The following is a 20869-nucleotide window of genomic DNA, read 5'->3' as shown; positions in this document are numbered from 1 at the left end:
GTCAAATAATGGTCCTACATGAATAAATGGATATAATCACTTCCGACTAGTATTTGGTGTCACAAAGTACAAAAATTGGAAAACGTAATTTAATCTGAGTAATAGATCGAGTGCATGTACCTAACCTAACCTAACACACCTCAAATTATAGTTTCAATTTTATTGACTATGTTTACAAATAATAATCGAAGGTTCCACGCCGATTTACGCTTATAAGACCATCATGACTTTCATTGCATTACATTGGCTATTTGGTAATTAATTCGGACGAGATTTAATATGATTACAGTAGGTTAATCATTCCAGTCATTAGTGAATGTGAAGATGAAAGTATATGATCTTTGATAAGGTACTTACTACAAACATGTGCTCACTGTCCAATGTAACAGCTTCACTGCATGTACAGAGACCTAGGCATGAACACCACTTCCTGCCACTATTTAGTAAGTCACTATTTTCAGGCTTCATGTCGTTCAAGCATTTATTGACATACAAAGATCATTAATCAAGAAACTGTTTACTTAATAAATTGCTAATGTTGCTTCTTTTTAAGTCAACATTACATATATTTACATCACTGCCTAACAAGGCATAAGGCAAAAAAATCGTGTAGAAACCCGCCAAAGGGAAGGTTGGGATCTGTCCCTAGAAGGAAAGTGAATGGCACTCCTTAATAATTAGAGGCTGTGAACACTGTCATTCGTCGTTCAAATAAAATAAATATATATGCAATTCATAAAATAGCAAATGAAATTTTGCTTACCGTACTATACATGTTCCTGGGGTTTGTGGGGTTGCAAAAACACTAAAGTTTATGTGTTAGATGGAGAAAGGTCACTAACTGTAGAGGTATTTTGCACAAACTGAGGTGAACTCGTTTATTACTGTGATGAAATTGAGAGCCCAATTATATATATATATATATATATATATATATATATATATATATATATATATATATATATATATATATATATATATATATATATATATATATATATATATATATATATATATATATATATATATATATATATATATATATATATATATATATATATATATATATATAATATATATATATATATATATATATATATATATATATATATATATATATATATATATATATAAGAATTTGACAATTGACTGTGAGGGCAAACTTTTCAGTGTGAATTGGAACTCTTGGAACAACCTCCCAGAGTGTTTTTTGTATGTGGGGTTATGTGATATTTAGTTCACACTCAGGGTGGGATGGAGAAAGGAAACTCACAATGTGCTCTCTGTATACACATTGTATTGATGTACAGTGCAGCTTGGTGCTGGGAAGTGGCAGCGTGGTTACAAGCGTGATGTAGAGAGAGCTGGTTGGTGAGGGTGCTCAGAGGAGGACCAGCTTGTGGGTCGCCATGGTCGCCGACGGGAGCAGGTCCGCCAGGCAGGAGCGGAGGATGAGGAGGAGGGTTGCTTGCTGGTGGCTGTGGGTAAGGAGTGGTCACCACGAGGTGTGGGTCGCCATGGTCGCCGGCTGGAGCGAGGCCAGGCAGGAGGAGGAGGTGTTGCTTGGAAGACTGGCTGTAGGTGAGAAAGAGGTAGGTCACTGTTGTTGTTGGAGATTGTCGGACAGTAGTCCGACACGGGCCTTTGCCTATAGGCGGCCCGTTTGGGGTTCCGGGGAGCTCCTGGAGCAGCCAGACCGGATTGGGATTGAGGTGGTCCTACCTGCAGATTTGGAAGGATACTGCAGGTTGCAAGTGTGAGCGGACCCCGATCAGTGGACGCTTATCACCAACCCCCACTCTTGGACGTGGCCGGTTTTGAGTGGCGCGCCCCCGAACTGGGGTCCGCTCTTGCTGGGAGAGGATACTTTCTGCTATCTGGGTGGTGGGTATCGTATGATGACCGAGAAGGTGGAGAATGTGGTTTGTTTGGGCCTTTCGGGTAGGAGTGGCCGCTGGTGTTGTGTGTGCTTCTGGGAGATTTGAGTTCTGTTTCGGAGGCTTTGTGTGACTTCGCAACTGGCGAGATAGTGTTCAAGTGGGTTGTTGCTCGCTCCTGACAGTAGGTGCATTCCATGACGTCATTTCCGATCATCTGCCAGGAGCACTTGTACCCGTCGTAGTCGATGAAGGCTGACTTGGGTTTGTCTTGGTGTTTTTGTCCGCGAAAGGTGGTTCCTTTGTAGCCGCCAGGTACCATTTGGCTGATTGGGAACCAGCATTGAATGCGTGAAGGAAGCTCTTTTTGATGTGGAGCTTGCTAGTCTTTCTGAGGTGATTCTTGATCTGTTGCACGCTTGCTGGAACTTGGATGTGTACGCTACTAGAACGTGTAGCTGCCTTGGCTGCTTCGTCTGCCACGTCGTTTCCTCCGATCCCTACATGACTGGGAATCCAGTAAGACGACTGCGGTTTTTGTCTTTGGAATTCCTGTAGCTGTGCGAGGATCGAGGTTATGATGTGGACGTTGTCTCTGGTTGACTGTGTTGCAGCGCCTGCATGGCCGATTTCGAGTCCGTGTGAATTATGATGGACTTGTTGTGTTGCAGCGTGTTGTAGGGCCTGAGATTGCTACCAGCTCTGTTTGTAGGGTGAGCAGTCATTAGAAAGTTCCATCGGAGGGTCTGACCTTGGGTGAAGGCCGCTCCGATGTGTGATGTTTTGATCCACCGAGACGTCTGTGAAGTATGATGCTGCATCAGCCGGTGTCTCTGGCTATGGCTGCCAGAGTTATTTTTTGAGGTCCTCCTTCTGGAGGTTGGCTTTGCTATCATCTAGGTCGGTAATTTTGAATGTGGCTGGTGGAGGGCTCCATGGTGGAGGAACTACATAACCATTATCTCGTGTGTCTTGGTTGTTCTTGACGAGTGTTTCTGCTTGCAGGTGTGGATGACCTCGCTTGCCTCGTGCGACCAGGTGGCCCCTCGCACTCTGTGGTCGAGGTGGAGGGAGGCACTGATTCGAATTTTGGCAGCTGGGGCTTATCTGATCTACAGATTTTGGCGAGAGACCGGCTGTCACCTGCTTGACTCGTACTGCCAGGGGTGGTGGTTCAGTTTCCATTTGCAAATGTACACTGGTCCACTGGATGCTCCAAGCATGGTCCTGAGAGCATTATTTTGGATAACTTCTAGCTTAGCTATCTGGTCTTCTCAGTCCAGTGAGTGCTGGAGCACTGTAATCTACCAGCGATTTGATGGCGGCCGTGTAGTAGGCTTTGAGCACATGGTCCTGAGGCCATAATGAAGCCATGTGCAATTGATATTAGAGAGATTCTGAGGTCAATAGTAAATACTTTTTACTCTACAAAAGCGCCGGAGTACAATACTGGTAAAGAAAAATTATTGGAATTTTCTGATAAAGGGTCCGAACCCCTAGGACCCCCCTGGATCAGCCCTTGCTCTTCGCCACTGATCGGCTCGTTAGCTGCTTGGGTGGTTGGTTACGTTCTGATACGCCGAGTTTGTTGAAACTATTTAAACCACCTATATCCCAAACACAGTTTTGATAAGAGTACTATTCCTTGGATTCAAATTGATGCAGCAACTCTTAACATAAGGCTGACTTGAGGTCAGTACTTGCCAACAGTGCGTAACATGAACCCTTGAATATGCTTTCTGGTAATCTATACAATTTTTTGTATATTTTTTTGTCACATCAGCTACTACCTTTCGGGAGATAGGTTCACCCAGTGTCAGTACAGGAGGAAACCGGGGACCGGGAAACCTGTGAAGTTTGGTTGGGTTTGGTCAAGGCTGGAACCTATAATTGTTCATGGGTGGTAATCACCTTGTTTGGTTATAGGGCTCACCTCTGCCATTTTCCCGCTGGGGACGTTATGCTCAGCTATGCATCTGCAGCCAGAATTGTTAAGGGTTGCAACAAGCTCATGCAATTGGATGCACACTGGGCTATTTTAAACATTTTGCCTGGAAGGAAATATTGCATGATTGTGAATACATAAAACAAAATTGATGCTACGTTTTAAAAAGCTAATACTTTAGTAGATGTGTCATTGAGGCATTATTTGATATAACATGTCAAAGAAAAGTTATAGATACCAGCTGGGTACCTCATTGCAATAATACATATTAAAAGATAGACAAATACTTGTGAAACGAGTTTGTGAAATATTTACGATTTACTGTGTTTGAGTGAAACATTTGAGCTAACACATTAATTTTAGTTTGGTGAATACTACCTCATTCATAAGCACAGGAAATAAAATAGGGAGTGGTGCAATGGGCCTAGCCACTGAGCTTAGGGTGGTGATCGTCAGCTGTCATTCTTATGTTTGTAAACATTCCTTCGGTTACAATGGGTATCGTCAGTGGGTGAACCCGCACATATTGAAACAAGCTGGAACCTTTCGTAGAGTGAACATATGAAATATGGCTTCAGACAAGGTATTGAAGTTGTTCTTTTCAAGCTGTAATTCTGTGTTTTGATAGTTTAGAGCTTACCAGTCTGGCTAGTACTGGAGATGGTGTACCTCCAACTCGGCCCATCTTGTACACTTCAAACAAGTAGCTGACGAGAGGTTTAGAAGTAAGTTTAAGATATGTTTTATGTCCACTTTGGTTCACTGAAATACGAAGTGTGAATGAGTGAATACCAAGGGTTCAATCAGTATGAAGGACGAATTTTATGAGTTTATGTGAGTGAAAACTGTTGAAAATACCTGTTCAGATTATTGCTCCTTTCTCCGTCGTTATCAGTTAGCTCGTCAGTATTGGTCCAATCTTGTCTCATGTTTTAGTTTGATACATTTGAAAGAATCCTTGGGAACTTCACCTCCCTTGCTACCTTCAGTTCATTATTCCTCTTTTGCTTTTCTTATCTCGGTCTTAACCCTACTGGCCAATACCTGGCCAATAATATTCTTTAAATAATTATTTATCCATTTGGGGTCATTGTTATTTGATCCGAGTTTTCTGTATGGTATGTTCTGCCTTTGTGCATTAAGTAACTCATTATTTAAATTGTTGTCGAATTCGTTAACCTCAGATCTCGTGATCAGGTCATCCTCAACCGTCATATTTTGTGTGGGTGTCGTTGTCAGGTCTCCAGGTAAGTGAGTGCGGCTTCTGTCGGTACATTGTTGTGGAATGTCAACTTCAGATCTGTGATCAGGTTATTCTCCCGTCATATTTTATGAGGGTGTTGTGGGCTGGTCTCCCGGTAAAAGTGATCTTAATTGTGAACTAAATATAAAATATAAAAATAAAATTATATATATAAAAGAATCACCTCTTCACATATAGTAATAAGATAGAATGAAAGATAAATAATAAAAATAAATTTCCCTCCCCCTTTACAATCTATGCTGCGTTTATCATTGTACTTCTATAATTCATGCAAAAATGTGTAAACTTTTACTTTTTGGTCGAGTTTGTTAACCTAAGTGGTCTGAGTTGGTTATCCGAGATGGTCGAGTTGGATGTGGACTGAGTTGACAATGAGCGAGTTGGACTGTAACCCTGGAGGTTACAGGAGCAAGCTAAATTCCATTCACTCCATAGCGGTAGTGCCAAAAGATCGTATTGAAATGTACGGTTGTTTCCATTGGCACCATTGGCAAAATAATCCATGGAGCAGTACTAGTTGTTGCCATGAAGTTAGAAGACGGAGACTGAACTTTGGTGGGCTGGGAATGCGTGGGTGGGCAATGTTACCTCCTCACTGCCAGATTCGCGATGCTATATCAGACTTCAGCTGGGAAGCCCAAATATAGGTTGGACAGATATATGAGTGATATGGGTTGGGTGTAAATGGGCCCATTGGCCCACTGCACTTCCTTCATTCATGAGTTCTTGTATAAAATATTGTAAATTATTAAACGACTTTATCGAAACTATGCTGTTTGGCACGATGTGATTAGTGAATGCCTGCACTGTATAGTATTTTAAAATTTAACTATATATTGTACAATGGGAAGATTTGAGAGTGGGAAGAGGTAAAAAATTTATTTGGAGCTATTGCAAAGATAGAAAGTTGGTAGCTTAGGTGAGCTGGGACTCGATACTTCATTACAAAAATTATAAGTAGAAATGCAATTATAGATGAAAATTTTTATGGTATGAAAACTTATGCAGTGTAGACAGTTATATGAAATTTATTTAAAAGTGATTTGAAGTCTGGCCAATAAACATTAACTCATCAAAACACAATGACAATATGTGAAGTTGACACAAAATATTCCTTACTCCTATTTAATCATTACCTAAACACATGCAACAAAGGGGCACAAGGGCACTGCCAATTATTGACTCTCTCTTACATCAAACTTTTGACACCATACCAATGACTGACCAGGGTTAGATAGGCTCTGGGCTTAGACTGCCTTTGGACCTCAGACATAGGCTGTCTCTGTGGAACAATATCCTTGGCATCTGCTTGAGGCCACTGCCACTTGGCCATTGCCCTTGGCATCTACCATTGGCTAATGCCCTGGACCTCTCCTGTGGACTGTTGCCTTGGCAGTATTTTTTCCGATTTCAAGGACACCCAACCTCATGATGCATTCAAGTCCATAAGCATCATAGTCATGTAAGTGGCCAGGCTATGAGTAATGTGTTGTGAGCCAGGGTAGTAACCAGCCTTGATGGCGCCCAGGGCAATGGCTGAATTGCGCCCCCCCTCTATGGCTCTCCACCACCACTAACCCCCACTCCTGCAACCCCACTTCTACATAAATAATTATATCAACTTAATTTTAATTTATATACATAATGTAGCATAATAGAAAATAAAGGGATTGCTAAGACACTGATGATGTACAGTATATTTTACGGTTGTAGCAAGGCTTGAACAAATTTACTTCAAGAACTGGAATAATTATCTATAAGTAATCACCAATTTGCTGCTCAAAACACATAGTCTACATTCAGTTAAGAAAATACTGTAATAATTATATATATGTACAGTGTGGTCCCTTGGTTCTTGAACACAATTGTTCCAGAAGGTTGTTCGTTAACGAAAATTCGTTAATCAAAACTATTGTTTCAATAGGATTTTGGGTAATTGGTCCAGCTCACCGAAAATTACATACAAAGTAAAAAAAAAATGCAGTAAGTACACTTACTTTGAGGTATGTATGTAGAAGGTTCCTGGTTTATGATGATGATGATGGGAATTAGAAGTGGGGGTGGAGAAATCACCCCATGGTTGATCCGTCATTTCACCATAAATTTTAAGTTCACTTGGTGTAATTCAAGATTATTTTCTTTAAATCAACACTGCACTGCACTATATATTGTCAATATGTTAAATAAATTTCAGAATGACCAATAATTGTACAGTAAAACGTAAAAATACTCTGTGTTCAAGAGACCCACAAGCAAGATGTTTCCTCCACTGAACAGAGACACAAACTGAGGCCTTGGTGGGTGAGTGAAGTGGTTGATGGGTGCACCAAACTAGTTCCCTGTAATGCAATTATGTTAAATACGTGTTAAAATGACTAAAAATTTTAATATAAAACTTGGAAAATTATTGAATAGTACAACCTTCTTGAAATTTACTCCAATTTTAACGAATGTAAGCCCTAGAACCGATTTTTCTATTGCGGACTAATCTTCCAGCTGGTGAGCAAGCCAAAGCATGTCGAAACATTTTTAAGAATTTCAATCAATTTTGTTAGTTAACGTAAATGAAGATTCTTATGGAAGGTAATTTGTTAACCAAAAATTTCGTTAACCGAGGCATTTGTTAACTGAGGGACCGGCTAGTCAGCAATTTGCTGCTCAAAACATGCAGTCTACATTCAGTTCAGAAATTACCATAACCCAGTGGATTGCTTAACTTTTCATTATAAAATTCTTTTACTCTCCAAGTACGTAAACATATTCAATAATAATCTTGAACAATTCTGATGACAGATTTTACTCTTAATCCTAAACATTAAGTTTATTTATCCATTACAGTATTAATTATCATAATACAGTACAATGCACAGTATATCAAGGCTCATAAATATCAATGAACTAAAAATGCAGCAATCTAAAGTTTAAAAGTATAATTGTCTGTAAATTACAATAGCTCCAACATGTGATGAAAGAGGAATGAGTAGGCTAATGACGGCGGTGCGTTTCGGCAGCAAACAGACACATGGGGCGCCAGACGGAGTTTACGGATATAAGCCCACCGGACACAGGTCACCGACCCACATCAGGGCCGGGGCGAAACGTAGTAACAATAATAATAATTCAGATAAGTAAAATTTATAATAAAATACAAAAATAAATATAAAATAATAATGATAATAATAATAATGAAAACACTGCAATAATAAATTATAATAATAGTAATAATAAGGAACCATAAAGAAATTGAAAAATAGATCATTAGTGAGAAACGATATATGTATGTTGTGTTGTCAATAGCAAGAGAAACAATTGAGAGCCCGCAATTGTGTGCAAAAGGCAGAAAGTCAGATCAGCAACCTGGGACTTGGTCACAATTTTGGAATGCCATATAGCAGCAGGGTCTACCATTAGACAGCACATTATGCTTCCAATATCTTCCCAGGCGGTAGTACCTCCTGTGTGGTAGAGCTGCCTACTATCTACTGCCAGTCACCATCAAAAGAATATTATATTGACAATTGAAAAGTGTTAATAATAAATATATTGTATTTAATACCCGTACAGGGTATTTATAACTTGGAGATTATGAATTAACCTATCCAGGGTAGCAGTAGTACAGGCTTTTCTTCTAGAGTAATTTCGTTTTGTTATTTTCCTTTAATTTTTTTTTAAATTCATAGGCAATTTGGTGTCCCCCTTACCTTGGCACCCAGGGTGGCTGTCCTTCTACCACCCACTAGGTACACCCTGTTGTGAGCACTCTTAACTTAAGAGGTACATAACTGTTCTGATATATGGTTTTCCTTTCTCATCAGGCCAGCGTTAATGATCTACAGTAATACCTGGTTTACGCGGTTTCGTTTACACGTTTTGTCATTTACGTACCCTGCCAGAACCAAATGCCCTTACGCGCATCTACTCATATACGCTGAGAGTGGCTACTAACGTAAGTGTTAAACCTAACCTTAATTTTTTCTAACCTAACCTAATGTAAGTGTTAAACCTTGATTTTTCTAACCTAACCTAACCTTACGTAAGTGTTAAACCTTGATTTTTTCTAACCTAACCTAACCTGATGTAAGTGTTAAACCTTGATTTTTCTTTTACCTGGTACAGTATATTATTCTCTTATTGATATTTCTCTTATTGATATTTCTGCATACCATCATAAAGTTAAGATACTATTTTACAACGTAGGTATTGTGTCTGAAAAAGTGGAGTTTGGGGGTCGGCCCAGTCTCTACTTCAATTAATCCCATATGTTCTGTTATTCCATTTACGTCTTCTTCTGAGGAATCCAACCCAGTTCCTGGCCCATCAGCACTTCAACTCCACCTACTGTCAAGAAGCTGCAAAAAGAAGTTCTAACTCCAGAACTTTCTAGCATTAGATCGACTAAGTCCTCAGATAGAATGGCCATGCACATTGTCACCCAAACTGCTCGAGTCTGGGCCATGATGTCAGTGAATTGATTCTGAATCGATCAAGCATCAGGAGGAAACGTCAGCATCATCGAGTAGCAGGGCAGCTGAATCCTTTCAAACTTCAAACCAGAGTCAGTTTTAATTGTTCACTGGGATGGTAAATTGATGCCTGATTTGACGGGGCATGGGGCCATGTTGACAGACTCCCAGTTCTTGTCTCAGGCAATGGCACCTCCCAACTTTTGCTGTTCCAAAACTTTCTCTGGTACCGGTGATGAACAAGCAAAAGCTGTTGTGAAGGCTTTGCAGCAATGGCACATTGCAGACATCGTGCATGGCATGTGTTTTGATACAACAAGTCAAATACTGGTCACCACAAGGGTGCGTGTGTCAAAATTGAGCAGTTGCTGGGTCGTGATTTGCTATATTTTGCCTGCTGCCACCATTTACTAGAACTTGTAGCTGGAGCTGCTTTTGAAGCTGTAAGGGGCACTCAGCTGCTCCTGACATACAGCTGTTCAGAAGATTCTAAGCCAAATGGGAACAAATTGACAAGCAGAAGTTTGAAGACTCCTCCACCGACGATCTGGCAGAAGAATCGGTCAGAGCTGTTAGGGACGATCTAACCAACTTCATTGAGAAGGCTCTATTGGAGACACAGCTTCGAGATGATTATCGAGAGCTGCTAGAGCTGGCCTACATCTTCCTTGGCACATCACCTTCGGGAGTAAGATTTTTCTGCTCCTGGTGCAATGCACCAAGCAACGATGGATGGCAAAGACCATTTATTCCTTCAAAGTGTGGTTATTCCGCTCAGTTTAAGCTTACTTCAAAGGAGAAACAGAGGACCAAGAGATTTGTGCATTTTCTTTGCCCTAATATATGTGAAGGCTTGGACAATTGCTCCACTTGCTGCAAAGGCACCAAAAGGAGATCTGATGTTGCTTAAAGCTCTACAAGACTACAGTACCCTCAGCGATGCCATATCAAAGGCAACTTTCCACAAAATGATGAGACACTTCTGGTACTTGTCAGAAGAGTTGGTTGCATTGGCTTTTTTGATGACGATGTTCTCCCAGCAGTGAAGGACCGCATGTTGGAAGCTATGAACATCGTTATTGGAGAAGAAAGCATGTCAAACGGGTTACAATCAATCCAGACACACTCCAAGTGAAGAACCTATATGATTTCACTACAAAGAACACAAAGTCATTTTCAAAAAGCTCAACTTGAATACAGATTTCCTGGCCCTCCCAGTAGAACAGGAAAGATGATCCTGGCTTCCAAAATGCAAAAGCCAGTGTACAAGCTTTGTCTGTGATCAATGATCATGCAGAAAGAGGAGTAGCCTTAGTCCAAGATTTCAGACCGCATCACCATGACGAACAGCAATTGCAGTATCTACTGCAGGCACTTGCTGACCACAGGAAATCATTTCCAATGCCCTCAAGCAGACTTACTACGACAAAGAGTGAGACTGGTCCTCATGCGACCCTGCCTTGAGCAGCTAATACCCACTTAGACTAAGTGAGGGGCCCAGGCTTGGGGGCTAGAAATGATGTGTAATGAACATTAAGCATACTAGGCATAATATTGTTAAATTTCATTTGACTTGAGCAACCTTTAATTATTAAGATATTTAAAAATATTTACAGTCAATGTTTCTACCCCAAATGGAAACTTTTGCCAGGTTCTGACAAAAAATGGCAAATTTTGTTTTTTGCCCCAAATTAAGGACCACCTTATTTTACGCCAGCATTCGCTGGTTCAATTGACCGCAGAATCGGGTATTACTGTACTTGTATTTGACTAATATGCTTCTGCAATACTTGTGATTTGTTCATTGATAAGAACTTGGTACAGTTATAACTAATATAATTCCGACCATTACAATTGTTTTGTAAACTGTTGATTATATTAACAGCTGTCTTCAGCTTAGAGAGTCCTCATGGTCCTGGGGGGTGTGTTCTTCACATGGCAGAAGGCTTCTGGAGGTTTCTTGGCATCTACTGGATACAACCAAGTAGTTAACATTTATGACCCATATGGGAATCTCCGAGAACAGATACATTTACCAGGGTAGGTGCTTATGAGCTTTTAAGACTACCTATGTATATGTTGTATCTGGGGAAATGTTGGGCAAATGTCAAGTTCAGTCCTTGTGCTTTAATTTTTTATGAATAATGTACATCTTTTGTAATGTGTTTCATGCATAATGTATTCAATGGTGGAGTAAAGAAAACAACAGTTGAAAACCATTTAGGAAATAGACCACACAAGCCAGCTGGATCTACAGTAATCTAACCTATAACCTAATGAGCCCAAGTTAATTTGTTTGGCATATGTGGTCAGCTTTATAAACTTTTAATTTTGTTTTTCTTTTCTATTAGATTTGCATTCTCTGCATTAAAACAAACATATCAGTAAGGATATCACGATAAAAATATAATGTACAAAAAATAAATGCCAGAACCAAATTTAAAATTTATAAGTACTGTACTGTAAACTTTAAAAACATTTGCTTCTTAGCATAATTGTAGTTTTATTCAGTTGTGTAGTATTTTTCTTTTAAAATTTAAGAATCAGTCTTATTGATACCTGTACTAGGAATCCATAATTTATTGAACAAGCTCAGTATGATGAAATGTCAAGCTATAGTCATTGGCATGACTTATTAGGCTGGGCATTTCCTACATTAATTTTGACAGACCTTTCACTTGCTACCTGTATGATAAATTGTATGTATCCAAAACTTTTATGGTACTTTGTTTTCTATATAAGTCCTGATTAAAGGTTTACACATATTGACCTTCCAGTATCTTTAATTTGCTCAATCCTGCATAGTTATGGCAAAATATAATTATACTGTGGTCATTGGGAAGACATCTTGTAGCGGAGAAAAATCAAGAAATTTTCTTTTTCAATACATGTATACAATATAAATGTTATGAGACATACTCAATATACATTACCAGTAAGACTGTGATTACCAAACCTCCCTTTATGCAGTGTGTGTTCAGGATTTGGCTGGGACAAAGATGGAGCTCTTGTCCATCATCAATGACAGGTCACCTCTTGTCCATGTCTGGGATGCTAACTCTGGTAAGATAATGTTTTACCCATCCTTTGATGATTTTCACTATATAGTACTGTATACTGAACATGATGCTGGAGGAAGTCCATACGTATTGTCAGTTCTCATTACATATACAGTATGCTCCTGCCTCGGATTTACTTTTGGCCAATCGCTGATGACACCTTTGATGTACCCAAGAATGTCTGTGGGTAGTTTTAAAGTTGCCTACGTGGCTGGGACAGGAGCCATTCATTCTAGAGACACTAATTTCCTGTAATATACCTGTACGAATTCCAAAATAGGCTATTTGTAACTTCGATCAATTAATTATGTCTTCCCTCTGACAGTGTTCAAGTTATAAGTAAAGGGAGGTGAACATTAGTACAGTACTATTTTTTAAACAATAACATGTTTCAGGCAAAATTTATGCTAGTGTGGCCACATCCTTAGAATTAACATTTTGTTACTGGTTGACTTTACAAATATCATCTCTTCAAACAGTCCTGTACCTGAAGGGCCCTGCAGCGACACGGTCAATACTGTGCTAAGATTAATGGCTGTACCTCCTGTTGACAGGTCAAACTGAACCTCCCCCTCCTTGCCACCCAGACCCAGATAGTATCTGATGTGCATTTGAGCAAATACAATAATCAAATTCTGTACAGTAAGTCTGCTTAACTTCGTCCTGCTTAACGTTGTTTTTACTACGTCGCTAAACTTTAGAGACCAAAATTGTTTAATGTCTCGGTGATCCGATACTACATCGTTGTGTCATCATGGACTACTTTCTACGGAGCATCACCCTCTCTCGTCTGGCGCCGCCACGCTCTCTCAGCTTGTGAGTCTCAGTGACTCACCACCCTCCTCTTCGCCATCCTCCGCTCACCTCCTCCTCCTCCTCCCGCCACTCCTCCTCCCGCCCTCTCCCGCCATCTCCTCCGCCATACTCCTCCCTCCCGCCATACCTCCCTCCCGCCATACTCCTCCCCTCCTCATCCGCCTCTTCCGCTTCACTGCCCACCACACACTCGCTACCACTCCGCCCATTGGTGAGTACCAATATAAACTTAGTCTTTGTATGTGCATGCACGATTTTCTTTAGAAATGGCAATGATTTTCTGTACATGTAATGTATTTCATGGGGCAAAGGAGGCTCAGGAACATAACTCCTGTATTTTATCTATTTCTTATGGGAAAATTGATCCGCTTAACGTTGTTTTGTATAACGTTAGTTTTTAAGAACTTAATCAACGTTAACCGAAGACTTACTTACATATAAAATTTAAATGCAGGGGGCCCCTCCCGCAGGGGTTACTTTAAAATGGGCCGCTAATCACCAAATCCGCGAACAACATTTGCTGACCGGGTGGGGAGGGGGACAGTATTACTTGTGTACAAATAAATATATACAGTATTCCCTTTGTGTTTGCCCTTAGACAATTATTTCATTTACCTGTATTGTATATATCTGTATGAGTGTACACACACACACACAAACACATACATATGAATAATAATAGGAAAATACTCTCACAAATAATCAGAAAAAATTTATTAAAAATGTTACATACCCATAATCAGAAAAATTTATTAAAAATGTTACATACCCAGAGGACGCTGAACATTACCCAACGTGCAAAGCTTGACCCATGCAGGTGTGAGGCCAGTTGTGTCTCAGCAGAATATAACTTGTATTGCTGGAATCCTTGCAAGACAGCTAATAATTTGAATATAGACATCATATATTTTGCACTAGAGATAAAAACTTTATTCCTGAAGTGTAGTATTGTACATTTAAGTACAGTATAAGTTTTTTAACTCTTATTTTTGGGTAGATATATAACTTTCTTTCATTATTTTTACTCATTTACATGCACACACCATCCTATTGTGAAAAAAGTAAAAGAAATAATTGTCCTAAGGGCAAACCTGTATCTGTACAGTGAGTTCTGCTATAACGCTGCGGTTTTGATAACGCTAATTTGCTCTAACGCGATTTATGAATTCGAACAATATTTGTATAACGCTAACGCTTTTGTTTGCTATAACGCTTATTTTGCTTACTATTTCTCCAATTTTGTATTAACTGTGATTATGGTAAAGAAGAATATCTCCAAAAGCTCTGATGATAGAATTCCGGTGATTATCGTAAAAGAAAGGATATAACACTTGAAGAGTCGATGTTATCAACCTCAAAATCACCCTTCTCCCCCATCAAGTTACATTCATATTTTTCAAGGTAAAGTGTTACATTTACTGTATGATTTCATTATTAGATATGAATGTAACATTTATTTAGACTGTGCTATCCTTTGTGTTAGGCTAACTACTAAATTTTTTCGATTTCGAGTAATCTGCACCTAACCCTATTTTCTCCATAAGCCCTGTTATTTCTATTATACGCTATTTTCTATAACACGATATTTTACAAGAACACAATTATCGCTATAGCAGAACTACCTGTACTCAAATGTACAGTATTACTCCGCTTTACACGGTTTCACTTTCCGGATTTCATTTCGCTGCAATTTTGCCAGAACCGGACTTTCACTTTCATGGGTGCATCTACTCATATAGCTGCGGAAGTATAATTTTTTTTATTTAGCTCATAAAATTCATACAAATTACCCGCCAGAATATAATTTACATTGCTGGAATTCTTACAATATGATGATCATTTTGAATATAAACATCATGGATTTTGCATTAGACATACAAATTTTAGATCTAATGTAATAATTTGGTTTACATAAAACAAGTATTTTATCTTTTGTGCAAAATATGAAGTTTACATTCAAAATATTCCCTGACCTGCAAGGAATCCAGAAATGTCAATTATATTATCCTTAACTTAGTCTGAGTTATTATTTATTACTAAAAATGTAAATTACTATTTTCTCCCAAAGCTTTCTGGTAGGGAGGGAAGGTGGGGGGTGGGGGGGAGGAGGGAGGGACGGACCCAGCTAGGGCCGAGTATTTTGATTGACAGATAGTGTCCTTGAAGAATATTTCTTTGTTTATTTAATGAAGATATATGTTTTAGCTCATAAAATTCATACAAATTACCCGGCCATAATATAATTTACATTGCTGGAATTTACAATTTGATGATCATTTTGAATATAAACATCATAAAATTTTGCATTAGACATAAATTTTAGATCTAATGTTTACTCTGAGTAAATATGTTATCTTTGTGCAAAATATATGACATTATATTCAAAATATTCCTGGTCTTACAAGGAATCCAGCAATATCAATTATATTATCCTAACTTTAGTCTGAGGTATTATTTATTACTAAAAGTTAAAATCTAGTTTTTCACTCAACATTTCTCTTCAGGAGGTGGGGGAGGGTTGGGACCCGACGACCATCTGGCGTGGGTTCGAAGAGGGGGGAGGTTGGTACTTTGATTGACAGATAAAATATTTTTTTTTTTTTACTAACTGAAGATATTTGTTTTAGCTCATAAAATTCATACAAATTACTGGACCAGAATATAATTTACATTGCTGGAATTCTTACAATATGATGATCATTTGAATATAAACATCATGGATTTTGATTGAACATACAAATTTTAGATCTAATGTAATAATTTGGTTTACACAAAGCAAGTGTTTTTCTTTTGTGCAAAATGTATGAAGTTTACATTCAAAATATTCCTGACCTGCAAGGTCCAGAAATGTCAATTATATTATCCTAACTTTAGTCTGAGATTATTTTACTAACGTTAAAATCTAGTGGTGTTTCACCCAATCATTTCTCAAGGTAGGGGCCAGTGAGCTGGGAAGAGGATTTGAGTCCATTATTTGAATGGACATTAACCTGGCGACTGTATTTCTCTGAAATATTAATTGTGAGCATACCATCATAAAACTTAGATGTTGTTTTACTACAACATAGGTATTGTGTCGGAAAAAGTGGGTTTGGGGGTCGGGTCAGTCTCGATTGGAATTAATCCCATATGTTCTGTTGTTCACTTTCTGTGGTTTCACTTTCCGCGGTACCCTGTGGGTTCAATTGACGTAAATCGAGTTTACTACTGTACTAAATAATTACAAATTTTTATGTCTAGTGCAAACTATAGCATGTTTTTATATTCAAGTTAATCAATAGCAAGGAATTCCAGCAATATAAGTTATATTTTCCCAAGTAAATTCATTGACATTTTATAAGCTGAAAACTTAAACTTCCTCTGTATGATCTGATACGACGTCTGGGTCAGTAATTTCCCTTGCGGCTGGTCAATACCTTACCCCCCCCTCTCACCCCTGCACTCAACCACCGACTCGCCCATACTCTGCCTCCGCCTATGCAGCCTCCCTCCTCAACCTCTCTTACCTTGGGCAAGCAGAAGTCGCCAATCGTCAATGTAAGTGTTTTAAGATGTATATTCTATTGTTTTCCTTTATTGCTGTTTTTCTTTATTAATGAGTAAGGTAAAAGCATATTTATTGTGACAGTTATATGATTTTCCCTAACCTGTAACCATTTACAGGCATTCTTATGGGAAAAAAATATGTTTAATTTATGCGGTTTTTAATTATGCGGTGATTTTCAAACGTATTACATAAAACGAGAGGGGTGGTGTATAGGTAAAGGAAATTACTGTCTCTAGAACAATGGCTCCTGTCTCAGCCGTGAAAATGCGGCAATTTTAAAACTACCCACAGATATTCTTGGGTTCATCCAGGGTGTCATTCTCGAATAATAGAGGACTGCAAATAAAAAATCCGTGATCTTGGGCGCCCTGTACATTCTTCAAGATTCTCAAATGTAAATACAAATCTGGAAATTGATTTTATATAAATTCAGTACAATAATGTACTCTACATGCAAATACATATTTGACTCCAGCCCTGTCTGTGAACATATGTACAGGATGACATTTAGTTTATGGACACATTTGTTTTGTTAATTAATTGATTTATATTGATAGTATGACTTTTTGATACCAAATATTTATAAGAACACAGTATGGAAATACTGACAAAATTCACACTTCTTCACTTATTGAAAATGACTGGTGTCAGGTAACTTCCATTAGAATATAGGCTTTCATGGCAGAAGAAGAATCGAGGAGGAGGAGTCCATAACTTACTGAAGTGTTTCAGAAAAATCAAAATTATTTCGTTTCTGATGGTGTGTTTCAGTTCAGGTAATATTTTTTTATCTATTTGCATAGACCTCTGACTTTAAGTAGCCCCATAAAAAATAATCTGGAAATGTAAGGTCAGGTGATCAGGGTGGCCATGGAATGTCCCCAAATCATGAGATAATGTGATTTGGAAAAGTCTCTTTACAACATTTGCCTTGTTGTATTGCTTCTGTGGCAAGTTGCACCCTTTGAAGGAATATGTCACTGAAGTCTGAGTTGCGATGGCGTATTCAGGAATGAAAAATTCTTTCAGCATTGGCAGTACCGTCCACCATTCTTGGTCACAGTTTCCCCATGCTCACTCTGAAATAAGAACTTATTATTCAAGATTTGGGATGACCGCCAGATTGTCACTTTCTGGCTGTGTAAAGGTTTGTTTGTTGACATACTCTGATAAGTGAAAATGTCGTCATCAGAAATTATGGGATTTTTTGTCAATTATTTGGATTGCCTATCAAAGTCCAATACTAAAATTACACATTGCTAGTCGATTTTCATGGGTAGCTGGTTTCAACTGCTAAGACACTTGAATTTTGTAGGGTACAGATTAAAATCTTTCTTCACAATTGTAAGCATACTGTAGTTACCCTGTTCATGCCCAGCTCTTGAGACTTCCTTCTTGCTGACTTCTTTGGGCTCCACAGGATTGTTTCTCTCACTCTTTCAATTGCTTCTTCAGTTCTTACCAATCTTCTTCACCTGATTTTTTGCATCTGCTACACTGCCAGTTGTCCTTTTAGCTTTAACATAGTGCAATATTAATTCGTGTGGGACATGTTTGTTATACAGTACTAAGCTTAAAATTGTCTTTGTTGCAGTTGTAACTGTGTAGTTAATGATTAGCAAAATAAAGTTCTACAATAGCAGCCCTCTGTTCCATGCTCGATATTTCCATCTGAAGTTTTGATATTGGGGTTCAGTTTTCCAATGCTTAAGGTAGTTCTTAATGTCACCTGAAAAATACAACAGCAGACATTAATCATAAAGATCTGTTACTGTGAAATGTTCATGACTTCATTGTCACCCTGTATGATTGTTTGTCAATTGAAAGTTAATGTACCTGCAATTAAATAATTATTGTGTTTTGATTTGTGAAATATTTTATGGATTTGGAAGTCAGTGATTATAGCAGAATCCATAAAAGACATGCGTACACATACAATACATTTGAAACTGTCAATATTCCATTTTGTTTGACTTATGCCGACTAAAATTCATTTGTGTCCCAGACTAGTACTCTGTTGAACGCTTGTCACAATGTTTTTTCTAAGTCATATAACCTCCATTAGTTCAAAACATCTCAATTCATATATCTCAGTCTTTGGCGACTTGCAAATTGCCAGGAGATACAACAGTGTATAGATTTAACAGTGCCACATGTCCTATCTCTCCTTCACTTTTACTTGTAAAAAAAGCTTCCAAGACTTGAAGTTCTAAATTTATTGTCAAACTCATTAATACAATCAGACCGGAGGCAAATTGTCTTCCTGAGGGGTATATCTATACAATCTATCCTATAAAGGTGGTTGGTCATCAGCTATGATGATAATCAGCCACTTGTTGGATGGGGGATAATCTGATTGATGGCATGGTGAGAATGTACTTTAGTATCCCAGCACCTTAATGTGTTAATGTAAAGTAGGAACTCTCCTTAAGATATTTTGTGACCTTAGAATTTGGAGCATTTCATACCATCTTCCTTTTCCTGGCTGGCTTCAGATACTGTACTTGAATTGCTTGCTGAAGTGGTAGGCTTTAAGTGAAAGATTGATACTGAAATTGCATTTTATGGTTGAGCCAAGAACAAGGTAACTTGGCAATCCTTCTTTCTTCCTTTGGTAAGTGTGGCAGTGTACTGGGAAACCAAGATAGCTAGCAAGGTGCACACTAGCTAATGGAAGCCTGTGTGTTTACAGCTTCCTACTTTAAATGGTGAATCTTTTCTTCCAAATATCCCTCTCCATTGGTATTAGTTGCAAATGGTATGTATACAGTCAGTTAAATTACTATTCAGTAATTCCAAGCACTAGTTTTGAGTCTTTTAGGTCTAGATCAGTAGCTTAGTATGCATATTAAACTCAATCTATCAAATTTCTGGCTCTGCCATAGAAGGGGCTTTCAAGAACCATTTCTACATTTCTCTGCAGTTTTGTGGTGGAATTCCTCATTAATATGATATTGCATTTATGAATATTGGTAAAGTATCTCTTAATTTTATAAAATAACATTAAATAACTTAACCTACCATAAAGTTGCTTCACACACAGGAAGGGTACAGCACTTGGACTCTGGTCTCCGGACACATTAACATTCTTAGCATGGTCACGCTGGCTCCTCTCCTTGCTGTTGGCATTCTAAAAGAAACCTTATGATTTACAACCACCAAACATCTAGGTATGTCCTATTCCTAAAAATGTAATACTCCAGCTTGTCAGTAGAATTGTGTCTACTGTATTTATCTATTAATATTTATCAGTAACCTAGCCATTTACCTATAGGTTAACAAGGTTTTAAATTTTTAACTATTGCCCTTCAGCCATTTGGTTTGCAGTAGTACAAAGCTTTATTGGATTGATTGTTCGTTGGATTGTTTGGTAATTCAGTGTACTGTACTAAGAGGCTCTTGAATCCATTGAAGGTAAGAGGTGGCTATGTGACCAACATTTAAAGAGCTTAGGTTGTATATTGATGACAGGATGTGTGGGTAAAGGGAATTTTTCATAAAGAACTTTGAGGGACGAAGTACTGAACAATAAACCACTTGTACTGTATTCTATTTTTTTGTATTTAATGTTCATTTATACAGTAAATATGCAGTACAGTAAAGGTTGTACTCCCCATTAAATATTGCAGTTGTACATTACAGTTGCAAAGGTCTCAAAGTCATGATATATGTCAGCATTATACACTTGTACACTACAAGTAGTTTATTCATCATTTTAAGCTTCTATGTCATTTTCAACCACTTATTCTTCTCATTTTCATCCCCAAAACTTAGCTAGCACCTTAGGGATATAGGGATGGCTTGAGAGAATACAAAAAAAATGAAGGTAAAAGCAACATTTCACAGAAGCTTGTACTGTATAGGTATACTGTATAGACCCTCAGATCTGGGACCTTTA

General features: G+C 38.3%; 1 long non-coding RNA gene across 1 annotated transcript; it reads left to right on the top strand.

The window, feature by feature from the left end:
* The first annotated feature begins 4286 nt into the window (after positions 1-4286).
* LOC121856524 lies at positions 4287-20099 on the top strand. Its single transcript, XR_006086998.1, has 4 exons — positions 4287-4405; positions 11435-11589; positions 12520-12612; positions 20015-20099. It is a non-coding gene; the product is annotated as an uncharacterized LOC121856524 (long non-coding RNA).
* The last annotated feature ends 770 nt before the right edge of the window (positions 20100-20869 follow it).

The sequence above is a fragment of the Homarus americanus genome, unplaced genomic scaffold (genome assembly GCF_018991925.1).
Source record: "Homarus americanus isolate GMGI-L3 unplaced genomic scaffold, GMGI_Hamer_2.0 scaffold12639, whole genome shotgun sequence".
NCBI classification, from domain to species: Eukaryota; Metazoa; Arthropoda; class Malacostraca; order Decapoda; family Nephropidae; genus Homarus; species Homarus americanus.
The sequence above is the reverse complement of the archived record's forward strand: the minus strand, read 5'-3'. Positions and strand labels throughout refer to the sequence as shown.